Genomic DNA, 19,784 nt, shown 5'->3' with positions numbered 1-19,784 from the left:
AAAACCAGCTCAAGAACTTAAGGAATTGACCAAGAACCTAAGATACAAGTTTTTGGATAAAGAAATGAACTGCCCAGTAAATGTTAGTGCCACCTTAAACCAAGAAGAGATAAACCGACTCTTGAATGTTTTACGAAGATACCCCTCTACCTTAGGATACAACATATCTGATTTAAAAGGTATAAGCCCATCCGTGTGTATGCACAGGATCTCGCTAGAGGAGGATTCAAAACCTTCCAGAGAACATCAGAGAAGAATCAATCCTGTATTGAGTGAGGTGGTAAAGAAGGAAGTCTGTAAACTGCTAGAAGCTGGTATAATCTATCATATCTCCGATAGTAAATGGGTAAGTATTGTACGTGTGGTACCCAAAAAGGGAGGCATCATAGTCGTGCAGAACGAGAAGGGCGAGCATGTGGCTAAACGTATAGAAGACGGATGGCGTATGTGCATAGACTATAGGAAACTCAATAAGGCAACTAGGAAAGACCATTTCCCCCTTCCATTCATAGATCAAATGCTTGAGCGTCTTGCCAGACACTCTTACTTTTGTTATCTGGATGGATATTCTGGATTTTTCCAAATACCCATACACCCTGAGGATCAAGAGAAAACAACCTTCGCCTGTCCTTACGGAACGTTTGCTTACAGACGAATGTCGTTTAGACTCTGCAATGCGCCAGCTACTTTCCAACGTTGTATGATGACAATCTTTGCAGATTATCTCGACGGAATTATGGAAGTGTTCATGGATGATTTTTCGGTATGTGGGTTTGACTTTGAGAATTGCCTCATTAATCTTGAGAAAATTCTAGAGAGATGCGTAGAAGTTAACCTTGTATTAAACTGGGAGAAGTGTCACTTTATGGTTAAAGAAGGCATAGTGTTAGGACATATAATATCTAAAAGAGGCATTAAGGTCGACAAAGCAAAGATAGAAGTGATAGAAAACCTTAACCCTCCTAAGACTGTTAGAGAAGTCTGAAGTTTTCTTGGACACGACGGTTTTTACCGACGCTTTATCAAACATTTCTCTAAAATAACAAAACCCCTGACCGGGCTTCTGATGAAAGACGTTAAATTCATTTTCGATGAAAAATGTATCGAAGCCTTTAATCATTTAAAACAAGCTCTAATTTCAGCACCCATTTTACAAACTCCGGATTGGACTCAACCTTTTGAAATAATGTGTGATGCTAGCGATTTCGCTGTATGAGCTGTTTTAGGACAAAGAGAAAATAAGAAATTACATGTGATATGTTATGCTAGTAGAACCCTAGATGTTGCTCAACTCAATTATACGACAACAGAGAAGGAACTCCTAGCTGTAGTTTTTGCAATTGATAAATTTAGGTTTTATCTTGTCGGATCTAAGATTATAGTCTATACAAACCATGCATCTATCCCTTACCTTCTGAGCAAAAAGGATGTGAAACCTAGGTTACTCAGATGAATCCTTTTGCTAAAAGAGTTCGACTTAGATATCCGAGACAAAAAAGGAATAGAAAACGTAGTTGCTGACCATCTTTCCAGACTAGAGCATTTGAAGCCAGACCATTTACCTATAAATGATGATTTCACCTATGACAGATTGATAGCTAAGTTAGATATCGTTCCCCTTGAACCTAATAGAGACAACTTTGGAACAATTTCAGAGATTAGCAGAGTATCATGGTACGCTGATTTTGTGAATTATCTAGTCGCTGATATCATACCACATGACCTCAATTATCAACAAAAGAAGAAGTTCTTTAAAGATGTAAGACATTTCTATTGGGACGAACCACTCCTTTTTAAAAGAGGAACATATAACATTTTTCGACGTTGCGTCCCGGAAGAAGAAGTCAAAAATATCATAGAGCATTGTCACTCTTCACCGTATGGTGGAAATTCAAGCACATCCAAGACATACGCTAAGATCCTTCAAGATGGTCTTTATTAGCCAACACTTTGGCGTGATGTCCATACTTATATTGTCCAATGTGACCGGTGCCAGCGCGCTAGAAACATCTCAAGACGCGACGAAATGCCTTTGAAGAACATCCAAGAAGTGGAATTATTTGATGTTTGGGGTATTGATTTCATGGGACCTTTTCCATCTTCGATGGGAAACAAGTATATTTTGGTGGCTGTCGACTATGTGTCCAAATGGATAGAAGTTATAGCCTCACCCACTAACGACATAAGAGTAGTCATCAAGTTGTTTAAAAACAACATTTTACCCAGATTTGGAGTACCACGACTTGTCATAAGTGATGGAGGATCACATTTTATATCCAGGATATTCGATAAACTCTTAAGAAAGTATGGAGTAAAACACAGAGTAGCAACACCATATCATCCCCAGACTAATGGTCAAGTGAAACTATCAAACAGAGAGATTAAGCAAATCTTGGAAAAAACTTATTCAATATCCAGAAAAGATTGGTCTTAAAAGCTAACAGAAGCATTGTGGGCTTACAGAACTGCTTACAAAACCCCTATTGGAACTACACCATACCAGTTAGTCCATGGAAAATCATGACACTTACCTTTTGAACTTAAGCACAAAGCATATTAGGCCATCAAGACCCTGGATTTGGATTACCCAGCATCTGGTGAGAAGCGAATCCTCGACATCCACAAATTGGAGGAACTCCGCCAGAACGCTTACGAGAATGCCATTACATACAAAGAAAGAACCAAAGCTTGGCATGACAAAAGGATTGTGAAAAGGGACTTTAATATAGGTGACTTTGTTCTCCTTTTCAATTCCAGATTATGACTTTTTCCGGGTAAGCTGCGTTCGAGATGGACATGCCCCTTTAAGGTTTCCAAAATCCTCAAATTTGGAGCAGTTGAAATCCGGAACAATTCCTGTAATCTGTTTATGGTAAATGGAAAAAGACTGAAGCAATATCAAGGAGGTGACATCCCCACAGAATACCCTGGCCATACTCTAATCGACCCTCCGGTTCCTACCTCTGATATATAAAGTTCAAGTCGTCAAGCTAACGACGTTAAACAAGCGCTAGATGAGAGGCAACCCATGATTTCTTTTTCCTTTACTTTACTTTTACTATTTCAAATTATATTTTCATATGTTATATATATATATATATATATATATATATATATATATATATATATATATATATATATATATATATATATATATTTATCTTTAAACTAACAGTTGCAATATTTGTGATTTCAGGTGTCCTCTGTTTTTAACCTAACTTTTCAGGATGGAGAATTTCGACATTATGCCAGTGATCTTTTGTGACCCAGTACAGGAGCAACACTACGCCATGCTTTCCCAGCATCCAATGCTACCCACCAGATATCCTAATTCAAGCTGCATGGAGGCATTAGGCATTGAGCCTAGTGTCAGGCATTTGTGCAATCAGTTGCAATGGGATGAGAATACTAAAGCGATGCATGTAACTTACAGGAACCTCACTTTGGAGTTCTTGAGCTCGCTGAACTACGAGCCCTATGTTGGTCACACTAGTGATGGTGGTTACATTAATTTCAGGTTGTTTGGGACAGAATACACCTTCAATCACAAGTGTTTCGGTGACTTACTTGGATTTCAGACTACTTATGATGTCTCAACTGAGCTCCCCATGAGTTATTTCCTGAGTAGAGACGTTGAGAAGTTTTGGAGTGACATTACATGTGGAGGTATCCCTGACCCTTCCACCCAAATCTCTAACAAGATCCATAATCCTACTTTCAGATACTTTCAGATGATTATTACCCACACCTTCCTGGGGAAGATTGACACTAATACACATGTAAGTGCTGGAGAGATTTTCTTCATGTATTGTACCACTCAGTCACGCTTGATAGCTTGCGGAGCTTTTCTGATCGAGAGTTTCTATCTTAATGCTCGCTCTGTTGTGAGTCCTATACATGTTGGAGGCACAGTAACCCATATAGCCTTCGCCCTAGGACTTGATAGAAGACTATTTCACCTAACATCTTATTGCAACTATACTTTGATGGATATTGACTTCTGTCTGGACCGTGGCCTAATGAGGAGATCTTCTTTCCACCCGAATCAATACAGGCTATTGATCGAGGGTGAGACTATCCACTAATTTACCTTACCAGACCCTCAGGTAACTTATGTTTATGATCAGGCCAACTGGGCCTATGCCACATAAGGCCAAGGCAAGACAGTAGATGAGCAGAGAATCACACCTATCAGAATCAAAGTCCTCACCAATAATCCAAATCTTCAGAGTCCAAGCATGCATTCTGAGCTTGTTAAGCTTCGTATGGATATAGCCCAGCTCCTCCAGGAGCTCGCTGACGTTGCTTTGCAGGTCAAAGTATCAGATGCCACACATGCCACTGAAGTCGATATACTGAACAATGAGATCGCTGACCTTAGACACCAGATTGCAGAGCTCCGAGGATCCAAAGTTGAGGAGACTCCATTATTCCCTGGACATTGATGATATCACCGACCAAGAGATGCCGTTTGCTTTACTTATTTCCCATTATTAGATTTATTATTTATGTTTGCTTTACTTATTGATTGTATGCTTGCATTTCCTTTCCTAGCATCTCTCGACCCGTGACTTATTATTAACTATATATATATATATATATATATATATATACATATATATATATATATATATATATATATATATATATTCATTATTATTATTATGTTTTTATTTTCTTTTTATTTTATTTTTTTTTATTTTACTTTTTTATTTTATTTTATTTTGTTTTGTCATTTGTCAAGCTTAATCAAAAAAACAGCATGTTATGGAATCCTATGTGTACCTCCTTTGCAAAATAAGGAAAAAGTGAAGCCCAAGAACAAGAAATAAGGCCGACCCAAACACCAAATTCGGCATCATGGCGGGCGCCATGAGGTCTGAACATTTAACGAGACAGAATCCCTAAATTCACCATTTTTACCTTCTTCAACCTCTCAAAACCCATTTTTTCCTCTTTCCACCTCCATCAAAGTCCATAAAAATTCCCAACTTTATCATTCTAACTCCAACCCATTATCATTTCCAAACTTCACCCATAAATTTCCTCCACCAAAAACCCACTAAAATCCCGTTTTCACTTCCTTACCATAAAAACCTATTTTCTCTTCACTCACCATCAATGGCCGGAATGGACTTCGACAACATCATCCTTCACGGAGGGAAACCCGGAGAGCGTCAGAGCAATATTTTGCAGAAGTTGCAAACACGGGAAATTCTCGCTACCAGGTATGTAGATGAGGACTGTTTGTATACTTTAGGGACGTATCATAGTGTTTTTCATATGCTGGATAATTTAGGATTGCATGATATTTTTGCTAATAAGGAACCCACCTATGATAGGCTGACCAGGGAATTTCTAAGTTCCCTAATTTACACTGTTCATCCTGGCACTTCTAGCACGGTTGGTACCGTATGTTTTAGAATGTTTAATGTTGAATATGAGTATAATACCGATGCCTTAGCAGGTTTGTTAGGAATTCCTTACGGAGAGGGTGCCATTTGTGAGACACCCTTAGATGCTGAATGAGCACTCGAAGCCTTTAACTTTTGGAATAAATTATCAAATGTGGTTGTCACTTCTTTTGAAGGAATTTTAGCCTTCACTATTTATAACCCGACCATCAGTATTTTTCGATATCTTTTGGCATGTACTATTTTTGGTCGGGAAAATTCGAATAAAGTAAATGCTCGTGAGTTGCTATTTTTATAGGGTTGCCTTACTAATCAAAGGATCAATCTTGTTCCTTTTATGCTTGCACATATGTCCGCCATTTTGAAAAAAGGAGGAACCATTTCTTTTGGTGGATTAATTACTTCTATTGTTAAAGCACTAAATCTCAACGCTGAGTTAGCTACCTTAGAACCGCTCCCTCACCGCACCATTAACTTGAAATTTTTGAAGGATATGAAATTATGCAAGGTGCGACGAGCGGGAGGTTATAACCTCATGATCCATGGTGTAGTTATACCGAGTGTTGTTTTACCTTGCTCTCAACATACAGATGTGCGACATGCAAGGAAATGGACATATGATCTTGATGCTCCGCCTTTTACCGGTCCTTTGCCACCTAATGTTCCTATGGACGATGGGAAAGGAACCCATGATGAGTATGACCGGTGCGACCAGTCCCCTGCTCATGATATTCCTACACACACTGCATCACCTGCACACACTGCACCTTCTTCTTCTGACCATTTTGCAGGTACCACTCCCGGTTTTTATATCACTGAGGAGATGTGGCGCGAGCACCTGGCTCGGGAAGAAAGGAGTGACGCCCTTCTAAATACCATAAACCAACAATTTACTGATAATATAAGCTTTATGGTAGCCTTCCAGCAGCACAGTGAGCAAGCACATCGGACTATCACTGAGTCCTTGCTTGCGATCATTAATGAGCAGCATCGCCAGCGACAGACTACTGAGCGTCACTTTGCACTTATTGAGGCCAACCAGGGGTCTCTCTTAGGTCGCTCTAGGCAGCTGCAGGAAGGTCTTAGTACTCGTAGCAAGACTCGTCGACCCAAGCATCCTAACTAGGGCGGTGACGGTACCGGTGATCAGCCATAATTCTCTCTTTCAGGCTACTCCTGCCCTATCTCATATCGAAACATTAGGGACAATGTTCGGTTTAAGTGGGGGAGGAGATTTTTATTGCTTTCCTTTATTTTCAGTATGTTTTGTGTATTTTAGTTGTTTGCTTTTCTTTCAATAAAATAACATGTGTTTGACGAGTCATCTGTGTGGTGTATCCGTACTTCTCCCATTTCTTTAGCCTTACCAAAAATTTTGTGAGCAAAAGAAAATAGTGTATTTTGAATATTCAGGCTATAAGACAGGTTTATGACAGGATGTAAAAGAATTGGGATTTTTTTCTCTAAAAATCGATATCATCTTGACACCGTAGGCTTCATGATTATAAGAGTCGATTCTGATACCCCATATGTTGTGGCCCTAATTTTTGTTCCAAATAAGTCCTTAAGTATTTATCCTTGCAGTCAACTCCGGCTTAAGCATGCTCTACATACGGGACCGATGAAAATAAGTGAATGATCATAAAAATTTCTGCTTTGTCCTCTAGTTGTATGAAATTCCGGGCTAGGTGAGTCTCACACGGTCATTTAACCCAGCAAAATAAAGAGGTTTGCGAAACATGCAGAAGAAAAATAAAAAATATATAATAATATGCCTATTGTTGGTTGGTTCAGAGGTATCTGGTGCTGGACTTGGTAGGGTGGATTACGATCCAATCCCCCACAACTACAATTGGGTTAAATAAAGGGGTTACACCAACTTACGTACCAGAGCCCCATGCTTAAGATCATAATCACTAACCGGTCACCTTACTATGAGTATGTACGGATAACGAGTTTAATGTGATTGCACCTGAATGAAAAGGACTTGAAGAAGATGAAAAGAAGGCCTAGGTATGGTGGGATGATATAGATCGATTCGTTAGTACCTATAGATACATTCCTTGAATGAACTTATAAGCCTTTTTTCCTTGAATTAACTCTGGTTGATAATGTTTTTCTTGCATGAGCTATAAAGAGTTTTGCTTGAGGACAAGCAAAGGTTTAAGTGTGGGAGAATTTGATCACACCGCGTTTTTGACTCGGATTTCACATGTTTTTTAGGTCTTTATTATCATTTTGCTTGTGTTATGCTTTCTTTTCTGTTGTTTTCAGGTATTTAGCTCTTTCAAGACCTTTTTAGAAGAAACGAAGCAAAAAGACCAAAAAATTAGGGTTTTCGGCAAATATTGTACTCATGGCGTTCTGCATGGCGGCCGCTATAGGAGAAGCCATGACACATCAACACTCAACCAGGAGGAAACTACCATGATCCCATGAACTTCCCCATTTACTCACATGGCGGTGTAAGACCCCAATTTTGACCATAAGATCCCTCATGCATTCCCATCATAAGCATAAGCATTGGGACCACACCTTGGCATCCTCCTTACCCCTTTTGCATTGGGTTTGTTTTGGGAGAGATCACCAAGCATCTTTGTGATTATATCATACTTGTATTTTATCATTTCACTAACCAAAATACCAAAAATATGTCTTTGCATCTATCTAACTCTTTTGTAGGTAGGGCATGATCTCATTGATTCATTGGTCACATCTAGGGTTTGAGACCCTCATGAATAAAGAGCACAACCAAGAATTGATTCAAGAATGGTATTGAACATCATATATGAGTCCCAATGTTATCTACATGTTATATTGATCAAGTTTGCTTCAAAAGTTTGAAGGTGATTTGCCTTGGAAACCCTAGTTTGACTAGGTATCTTGAGTAACTTCTTCTACAAGTTATCTCACCAATTGATCAAATTTCTCAAGGGACACTTCAAATTTCATCATCTTATGCATATATGATCTACCATGAGCCAAGAAAGTCAAGAGAATTGGAAATTAGCAAGTTGGTTGATGGTGGTTGGCCAGATGAATTCATCTGATCAAAACTGGGTCTCCCTAGACCCTATCTCCTACAATTTTCACCATATGAAAATGATTACAAGATAAAACTTACTCTAAATGACATCCCAAACAACTTTTATGTTTAGACCTAGAGCTAGTTTTGCTTGGAAAATCATTTTCTATGTTGAAACATTATAGGTCATTATGTCTAAACCCTAATTTGAAAGTCAACTTCCCAAGGCCATAACTTGCTCAATTTTTATGAGATGAAAGATTTCCAATTTTCACAATCAATTTCAATGTGTCTACTTCAACTTTGATGTTTGGAGTGGGAGCTAATTCAACTTTTTTGAGCATGTGATATGAGGCTACATTATAGGTCACTTTTGACTTATACCATTGATCAAGTGATTTTTCCAAACTTCAAAAATGCATAACTCTATCATTTAAATCCAAATGACATGAAATTGGTTACTGTTTTGAAGGTCTTTGAGATAGATACAACTTTTATGAAGACATTTTTCTCATTTGAAGCTCCCATAAAAAGTTAAGCAAGGTGGAACATTGAGACATATGGCTTGACACTTAGAAATTTTTTGATATGTCAAATTTTTTCAAACTTCCACCTCAAAATTCTCCAAGTTCCAAGCTCCAAATGAAAAATTGTTCAACATCAAACTTGTTCCTCTTGATCTCACCTTTCCAAAGAGCTCAAATTCATTCATTTTGGATGAGAAATGCATAGGCTGCGCATGGCTTAAACAGGCTGATATCATTTGGCATGGATCCAACTTCAAGCATCAATGTTCAGTTGCCTTGCAATCCAATCAATCTTCAAAGCATCTGATCTTTAATTTGGACCTTCAAACCATCATTCCATGGGCTTATGCGCACCCATGCAGCACGATATCATCATTTTCCCAAATTTATAAACTAGAGAGTGTGTGTGAATATCATTTGATTTCCCTATAAATTGAGCTCCATTTGCTCAGAATTAACACACACATTGCGCCAACTTTGAATCTCCATTAAAAACCCTTCACTCTCATAGGATAACCCTGATAAATTCATTTGAATTTGAGCTTGAATCCCCACTGTTTTGGAATTCAATTCTCCCGGAGTCTATTGCTTCTAAACCTTTCCACTCTCTTGCAAGCAATTGAAGTGAAGCCAAGCACAATTCATATCAATATCCATCGTGTTCAGACCTCCATTGAAGGTGATTTGCAGAAATTTTAAACTCTTCGATTCTCTCAATTTATTGCTCAATTCCATTGATTCTTTGGTTGTCTGAAGTCCTACCAATGTAGGCAAGAAGATTGAGTTGCTTTGAGGCCAAATCAAAGCAACTCAGATCATGTACCTCATTTTTCAATTCCACGTATCGATTAATATATTTGGAATTGGAGGAATTGGAGGTCAGATTCGAACTCAGTGATGTTTTTTTCTTTAAGATCATGTCCCTGTTTTTTATTTTGGTGATGGTTCATCTTGATAAATCTCATGGCCATTTCTTTGGTGTTTTAATGAGATTTTAGGATTTGGACAAAACATATTTGAATTTAATGCACTATTTTATTATTTTTAATTGAATAAATTTCATTTAAATTGTGTTGACCATTTGTATTGACTTAATTAAGTTTGATTGTTTGTTGTTGGGCCTTGGTCAAGGTTGATTTGACTTTGTTAAGTTAATATCATTGGATTTAGGGGATTGATGGCATGTACATTCCATCTCCCAAAATGAATGAATGATATTAATTTGGTAAAAGTCCTCCTTTGACCAATTTGTGATCTCATTCATCCCCTCCCCTCTTCATCTAATTCGCCTTCTTCATTCATTCATTTCCATTTGGCCAATGACATCTCAAAGTCCTAATGCTGGTTGATTGAAAGATTAACATGAGTATGAATGAGATTAGGCCACACCTTTTGCATATTTTTTGTGTGTGGTATGTTTAATGAGCATAGTTCATAATACTATGTCTTCAACATGCATTAACACCAAAAGTCTATTGCCCGATCTCAAATAGTTGTGACTTCTACATAAGTCCAATTACGATTACTTAACATAACGTTAAATTTTTGACACAAAGGCATAAGCATTCTAGTTAGTGAGATTGTAAGTCTCCCCTCTTCCATGGTATTGTGTTGAAACTTGGCCTTCTTTCCTTTCTTTGGAAGATGTTTTGGTTCAAGGATCCATACTTGTGGCAAGTGGGTTGAGTGTTCTCCAAAGAATGTCTTGAAATCAAAAGTAAAACAAAACTAACAACTAACTTACTAACTATTAACTTTTAACTTCAAGTCTTTACTTTAATGCAATTTACTTTTATCACTTTATATCATTTGCCATTATACATATCATTCTAATTGTTTATATTAATGTAATTTTCACTTTGTCCATTTGGACCATATTGTGTGATATTATTTTTTTGTTTGTGTGGTCTTTGACCATTTAATGTACATAATAAAAACAAGAACCCAAAAAAACTTTTGAGTAGACTGTTGGCTTGATCTGTGGACCAATTGGACTTAGAACTTAGGCAACCTTCCTAAGCTAGTGGACTTGGCCAATGCCAATTTGTGAAGAACCAAGTGTTTGCAATTTGAATTCATCTGATACATCACTCAAAATCTTTCCAGTTCATCTGCAATATTGATTATTGTTAAGCTGTTATGTTGAACCTGTGACTTGTGGAATTCATCTGATACATAGGCTATTTTGAAGAAGATCATGGAGTGGATAAGTTTGGATGAGGCCATCTTTATTAGATTCTTTACTCTTCAAGATTGATATAATTGTGCATTTGTGTGTTGCTTGATTCAAAAAGTCCAAGGGAATTTTGGGTTTCTATTGACATACTTGTCTATTGGATTGCTACCCATTTGGTCAGATCTTTTCAACTTTAAACTTTTTAAATTTTGTACGTAGGGTAGTCTCTTCATCTTCTCCCCATTTCTTTAATTTCAAAATCTCTCCCTCCATTTTCAAAACCTTCTTTGTGTGAACTACTTTTGTTCTAAACTTTGACCACTTTCAAAAAAGATAGAAACTTTGGCCTTATGCCATTGCATTTTCAAACTTCTTTTCTTAAATCAAACTTGTAAATAGACTTAACTATACTTGACTTAAACTTTCAAAAAGCCAAAAAGAACTAACTCATTCAAACCACTTTAGACCTTTGTGCCTTTCAAACTTAAATTTTGTTAAAATCAATGCATTCACTTTGAAATTTATAGCACGAACTACGAGGTTTTGATCCCTCATTTATATGTTGGTACGTAGGCACAAGATCGAAGGTCTTGTCGAACACAAAAATATAATTAATGAATTCTTTTCTCATCCCCCCATTCTATTTATTTGTAAACATCACTTTGTACAAAATACATATGCACACAATAAGGGCTCCCTAAGAGTACCTAGGACACTTTGGATGTTAACACCTTCCCTCTGTGTAACCAACCCCCTTACCTGTGATCTCTGACTTTTATTAGTTTTTATTTGAAAACTTCTTACCTTTTGGGTTTTGTTCGTACTTTTTCCCTTTTCCCTTGGAAATAATAAAAGCACGGTGGCGACTCTTGTTAATTGATCTCTAACTTGTCAATAGCTTGATGATCATGAATTTCCCGCTATAGAAATTAAGTGGCGACTCTGCTGGGGAGTAGTCTCCAGTGGGTTTAGCCTACTTTTTATGTGAATATATTTGTATATATGTGATGTTTGTATATATATGTATGTGTGATATAATCTGCTTGTTGTGCTTGGTGATCTTTGAGTGGTGAGATAAGTTCTAACCCGAACTTGAGTGCAATTAAGATAGAAGGATGGTATAGTCATGTTCGACTTGTGTGGAGTAGTCCTTAATAAGTTGGCTTGAGATCCATCTGCTTAGTGGAGACTCCTTTGGATTTAGAAGTGCCACACAAGTATTTATGGTTAGGCATTACTATTTCTAATTGAGTCTGAGAAGCTGAGGACCTTAGAACACTTAACCCATCTTGGCCTATTTAGGACGTAGTGCAGAAACTGTTCAAGTGTAGACTTGATAACAGTTGTTACATGATACTACACTCAGACGAGTTTCTCTTGAGAATATTATGGGTCGATGAGTTAGTCATCTTAACCTCTAATATCCGATAGATGGAATTAAGACTCTAGAAACTTTTTAGAACATGATCTACAAGTTTTTATCCTTAGTTCACTCCTTTGGGATGGTTCTTACCCAGTCTCCATGCTCATGACTTGCAACAAACCCTTGATTCTTGGTTGATCCAATCAAGTCTTGTCAATATCAATGGAACTTGGGTGTTGATAAGGTGTAAAACATAATCCACCAAAATGGATGATTGATCTTGACAATGACTTGATTCATCCCTTGACCTTTGTTTGCCTTGTGTGTGATCCCTTATCTGTGATTGTTGCATTCATGCATTCATGCGCATCATAACATTCATCACACGAAAATTTCAAGGAACTAAGGTATCATTTGCAAATATTTTCAGACCATGGATTGTGGACGAAGGAACACTAAGAAGTACAGTTTCAGATGTTCCGACTTGAAAGAGTTAAGGAAGTTAGCATCTTTTGTATTAGATCCCTTGGACTTCAAACAACGTCATGGGAAGCTTCTGCCCATCTTGTCTGCTGATGTGGTTGAAGGACTCTTGAGTGTGTTGGTGCAGTTCTATGATCCTCTCTACCATTGTTTCACTTTCCCAGATTTTCAGCTTGTGCCTACCTTGGAGGAGTATTCTCATCTTTTGGGGATACCTGTTTCTAGTAGAGTGCCTTTTAATGGATTGGAAGAGATTCCCCGATCTAGTATTATTGCTGAAGCTCTTCACTAGAAGAAGACTGAGATAGAGGCTCGTTGGGTGAAGAAAGGAGGGTTATTTGGATTGCCATTTGTCTTCCTCATCAAGGAAGCTACCATTTTTGCTTAAGCTGGTAGTATGGATGCTTTTGAAGCTATCTTTGTGTTGCTCATCTATGGATTAGCATTGTTCCCTAACATTGACGGTTTTGTTGATGTTAACGCCATTAGACTTTTCTTGATTGGGAGTCTTGTGCCTACTTTGTTGGGTGATATGTATTTCTCTTTGCATGTAAGGAATTCTAAGGGTGGTGGAACGATTGTCTATTGCATTCCTCTTCTGTACAAGTGGTTTATTTTGCACTTGCCTCAGACACCTGCTTTTGTGGAGAACAGACAATGTCTAAGGTGGTCTCAGAGACTTATGTCTCTCACTAATGATGATATAGTTTGGTATGATCCATCCTTAAGCAGTTTGGAGATTATTGATAGTTGTGGTGAATTCTCTAATGTGCCCCTCATTGGTACACAAGGAGGAATTAGCTATAACCCTGTTTTGGCTCGTCGTCAACTTGGGTTCCCCTTGAGAGACAAACCTAATAAAATGTTGTTAGAAGGTCTTTTCTATCAAGAGGGTAAAGATCCCAAACATTTGAAGTAGAAGATTGTGCATGCTTGGCATAATGTGCATAGGAAAGGAAGATCCGAGCTTGGTCCGTGCAATTCTGTAGCTTTGGAAGCTTACACTCTTTAGGTGAAGAAGAGAGCTATGGAGTTGAAGATGCCTTATCCTTGCAAAAGACCTATGTCTATGGTTGTGGTTGAGACATTAACTCTCCCTAACCAAGATGTAGAGGAGTTGGAAGACGCGCTCATCAAGATGAAGCAAGAGAAGGATATATGGGAAGATCGTTTTCGTGCTTTGAGCAAGAAGCATGAAGAGTTGCAATTGGAGTCTAAGGACAAAGATGCACTGATTGAGCTACTTGAAGACCGAGTGACGAAGAGACAGAGAGAGCCAAAGATTTCATCTTCCAGCATGCCTTAGCCTTCCGTTGCCTGGAAGAAGATTTTTGACCAGCTTGTCCTCGAGAAGACTCAGATGAAGGCTTCTTTTGAGACCGAGATTCATCGCATTCGAAGAAAGTACGCACCTTCAGCCAGATCTTCTGACATTGTTGTTAGGGATCCTTAGGATGACTAGTATCCTTTTCTCTTGTATCTTTTATTTTGGTTTCTGAAATTGTACTCAGTGTAATCCTTCAAAATTTATATAAATAAAAGGAGATTGTTGGCCATATCAAATTATTGCAATTACCATTCAAAATTATATATTTGTAGATGATGTAATAAGTTCCTTGAAAATAAAAATAATCAAGCATTGCATTTCATGCATCATTTGCATAAGCAGGTTTTTTCCAGGTGTCTAATTGGTGTTCTTCTGTGCTTTAGCCAAGCTGACTCACCGGTACAACACCAGAGCTAATCATCCAAGAATCATGGAACACCTTGAGCAAGAGAACCGAGATTTGAAAGAGGAGATTGCTCGGATGACTGCCATGATGGAGTCAGTTCTTGCTGCCTAAAGCCAAGCTTCTCCAACGCCCGCAACTCCTCCCGCGAGGACAATTATTTCTGAAGTGGTTACCTCTACTGTGCCTGCTGCCACCGCTCACTTCGCACCGAACCTGCCTGCCGGATTCCCGTGGGGAATGCCACCCAATTTTGTGCCAGAAGGTTTTACTCCTACGTTTGCTTCCATGCCGGCATCTAGCCCGGTCATGTCTGTGCCACCTCCCGTTGTGCACACTTTGCCTCGCATAGAGGACACCATCTATCATTCTGAGCCATCTGGGGGCCTGGGCGTCTATGAGAAGATGGACGAAATGAAAGATCAATTTCTTGAGCTGGGCAAGGAATTAAAGATACTGAGAGGTAAAAATCTGTTTGGTAAGAGTGCTGTTGAGTTGTGCTTGGTACCCAATGTGAAAATCCTAGTGAAATTCAAAGTGTCTGACTTTGAAAAATACAAGGGAAACTCGTGTCTGCTCAGTCATCTTGTGATGTATGCTCGCAAGATGTCAACCCAGACAGATAATGACCAATTACTGATTCACTACTTTTAGGATAGCTTGACAGGTGTTGCACTCTGTTGGTATATGGGGTTAGATAGTGCAAGCATCCGCACTTTCAATGACCTAGGAGAGGCTTTCGTGAAACAGTATAAGTATAATGTGGATATGGCACCAGATAGGGACCAGCTGAGGTCCATGTCTCAGAAAGACAATGAGACATTCAAGGAGTATGCCCATCGATGGAGAGAGTTGGCTGCCCAGATCACTCCTCTAGGAGGAGAAAGAGATGACAAAAATCTTTCTAAAAACCCTGAGTTCATTTTATTATGAACGAATGATCGCCAGTGCCCCCAGTGATTTTACCGAGATGGTAAATATGGGGATGAGACTTGAAGAGGGGGTCCGTGAAGGACGATTGTCAAAATATGAGGCGTCAACCAGTAAGAAGTATGGCAGTAGTTTCAGCAAGAGGAAGGATAATGAAACCAATGCAATTTCCAGTGGGAGGCAGAGGAGGCCTCGAGCAAGAAGAACTCCACCACCCTTTCAACTTCATCATCATCAAGTATCTTCTGTTATTCTAGTCTTTTCCAATCAACAAACAACTTTGATTCAACAACAACAACATCAATATCAAAATCAACGTCAACAGCAACAATCGCAACAAAGAACCAACACCTACAACAACAACAATTCCAACAACAATCATCACCATCAACAGAATTTCGAGAGGAAGAAGGTCTCTTTCGACCCGATTCTTATGTCATACGCAGAGCTGTACCCATCATTAGTCCTTAAAAACTTGATTCAACCGAGGAATCCATCGTAGATCCCAGAACCACTACCTTGGTGGTATAAACCCGAGCTTCGTTGCGCTTTTCATCAGGGTACACCTGGGCATGATATTGAAAATTGTTATCCACTGAAGTATGAGGTGCAAAAGCTTATGAAGAATGGTATGGTGTCCTTTGAGGACTGTGCGCCTAATGTGAAAGATAACCCTTTGCCCGCTCATGGGAACACCTCAGTGAATATGGTGGACGGTTGTCCTAATGAATTCAAAGTTTTTGATGTCCGGTTTATCCGAAGATCTTTGATGCAAATGCATTAAGATATCTGTTTGGTGAGTGATTGTGAACATGACCATGATGGTTGTGTTGTCTGTAGCGTGAACCCAAGGGGTTGTGAGGTAGTGAAAAGGGACATCCAGCGTCTGATGGATGAAAGCATGATTCAGATTATTCAATCCCGTCATGTAGATGACGATGTTAATGTCATAGTGCCCGTTTTCAAGCAACAAGAGAGGTTGGTGATTCAGTATGATAACAATAGTAACAAGAACGTCAGTAATAGATCAGTTTCGCTATTGGTAATACAGTTAGCGGGTCCAATCCCGTATGCATCTGATAAGGTTGTACCGTACCAGTATAATGCTACGATGTTAGAGAATGGTCAAGAGGTCCCGTTGCCTATGACCAGTTTAGTGGTAAGCATTGCTAATATAACGAGGGTGACCTGCAGTGGTCGAGTTTTTGGACCGGTGTTCCCAGAGAATAAAGAAGAAACAGTTGTTGGTAAGAAGGCGGAGGTACCTAGTGTAGATCCGGTTGGTTGTTCAAAAGATACGTCTAATGAATCCAGCAATTTGAAAATCAATGATGATGATGAGGTTGTCATACCCCAAAATTTGCCTGTTAATTTTTATGATAAATTGATTCATGCATGGCATTCATTTCACATTTGCATTCATTCATTAGCATACATTCTCATATAAATTATAAATTTTAATTTATTTATTATGTGATACAGATATAAAAAATAATAATGATTTTGGTTATCTGTATGATATAAATAAATTTTATATATAAAAATAAAATAGTTTTAATTTAATGATAAATAAAAATAGATTTGAATTTTAATTGTATAATTAAAATTTTAAATTAATTTTATTTGTTAAAGCTCATTAAATTATAATAACTATTTTTTATAATTTAGTGACTCATGTTCCATTTATTCATTATTTATAAATAGTATTTATTTAGTAATTCACGTTTTTTACTTAATAAAATTTATTTATAAGAGTAACATTTTTTTAAAAAAAGCCCATAAATTATAAAATAATTTTGGTTGATATAAGTAAGAAAAATTTTGATTTTTTTTAAATGATGAAAGTAAAAATAGAAATAGGTTCAAATTTTAATTCAATTATGTAACTAAAATTTAAATTAATTTTTATTTGTTAAAAGTCATTTAAATTATTCATTATTTATAATAATATTTGTATTTAATAAATATTTATTTATAATAATAGATATTTAAGACCAAATCCAAACCAAAAATATATAAATAATCATAGTATTATTTATCATATGATGGTTTTGTTTTATAAAAAATAATTTTGGCTCTAATTTAATAACAAAATTTTAAATTTTAATGGTGCAATTAAAGCTTTAAATTAATTTTATTTTTGATTTATTATTAAATTGCATTTTATTATAATTTAGAAAATGAAGTTTGAATGAGTATTCCATGCCTCACGTGGAATTTGAGTTTTTGAAATACCAGCCCACGCAAAATGTTAGAGCTAACTCTCCTAAATTATAGGGTGAGATCCTAAAGTATAGGAAGGGATCCAAATATTTAGCAAGGTTAAACCCTAATCCACACCATTATAAATACTTCATATGGCTGCAGCAAAAGGGGGAAGACGGAAAAGAGGAGAGATACAGGAGAAGAAGATACACAAGGCAAGGCAGAAGCAAGAAGATTCACGGGCAGGGAAAAGAGAAGCAACCATAAAGCACTCATAGCCTGAATAAGAACAACACACATACAGTGAGCAAGCTAGAAGAATCAAATCCCCAGTAAGTGTTCATTATGGAATTTGCATCCAGCATGATTACCTTGCAATACTCCTTAATTCAGGCATGAATAATATTGGTTTAATATATATATTGAGATGATGTATTCATGGTTTGGTGGATGTTGATATTGCTTTATTCAAGTATGCATCTGTTCTTGATATGTCATAGCATGTTGGAGAAATTCTGTTTGCATGATTAAAGAATTATATCTGTCATTTAATTATTATTATTATATGAGTGTTGTTTCTAGCATGATTATGTTTATTTCACATGTTGTTATTACATAATAATGATGATGATGATATAATGGTGATAATATAAATCCTTGGTTGTCTTTAACATGTATGGGTAAGGTTTATTTTATCATTATCACTTGCAGTAAAGAGAACTAATACATGAGTAAAATAATATAAGCTTCTTGATTTGTGCATGGCTATTTTTATTATTGCATGATGATTACATATGATCTTATTTTATGTGTGTGGTTTGATATAAGATGAAGTTACAGGTTTGTTGTATTCACATGAAAGAAACAGCATGAGAAAAAATAAAGTAGTGTGCCGTAAGAGAGAAAACTGTAACATGCATGGTGGTGTTGTGTCAAAATGGAAAAATCCATGTAGAATTAATATATATTTTAATGAAGGCGAATAAATAACGAATGGACCAACATGGCTTGTTGGTAGCTCCCCCTTATTTTTTAGCTTTTCAGTGTTTTACTATGTTTACTCCCTTTCCACTATAATTAATTCACCACTATTTTTCTATTATTAAAATAAAATCCATTAATTAATTTTCTAATTAATATATTATATTAGTTATTTAAACTAGGATATAATTTAATCTAGTTTATTAATTAAATTTTCATATATCACTTAATTAATTAAAATGGGCTATTTTGAATAATTTAATCTATGTATATAACTGTGAATAATTTACTCCCTTTTCGCACTTTAATTTTTCCATACTATGAATATAACTGTCTAGATGTATGCTAATAGGATTGCATGGAAAGATAAATAATCGAACTTAGATAAATTAATTCAAGATAATATATCATTTCCACACTTGCACCTCTAGGGTAACCCTCTCTTTGTTGCCTTACGATATTACAGTCATGTCCCGCGAATGTGGGGATACCCTTAGCAAAGACCCTTTCGATTAAATCATCATCATCCCTAAACAGATAAGTCATAGTCCTTTCGATCAAAAGGTCAATGTCCCTACAAGATAAATCATAGTCCCTCGAACGTTGCCTTCGAATATATGACCTTGTCCCTCGAACGTTGCCTTCGAATATATGACTTTGTCCCTCGATGACCCTTCGTTGTAGCCTACGATTAAATGATGATCGTCCCTTCGAATGCTAAGGTATCCTTACAAATGTTGCCTTCAATGGCCAATCGACGACCCCACGATGTCCCTTTACATCCAAAGGATAAGACTACTTACTTCCCAATAGTAAGGACAGTTTTAACCCTCCTAAGGATAGGAAATACCTATAAAGACCTTGGTTATGTATAACTCTTAAATGCTTGCTCACAACTTAAAATACTTTTCACACCTTACATTTTTCAAAACATCTTTTAGAAAATCACC

Source organism: Lathyrus oleraceus, chromosome 4, assembly GCF_024323335.1.
Source record: "Lathyrus oleraceus cultivar Zhongwan6 chromosome 4, CAAS_Psat_ZW6_1.0, whole genome shotgun sequence".
In the NCBI taxonomy this organism is placed as follows: domain Eukaryota; kingdom Viridiplantae; phylum Streptophyta; class Magnoliopsida; order Fabales; family Fabaceae; genus Lathyrus; species Lathyrus oleraceus.
This window is presented reverse-complemented; position numbering follows the sequence as displayed.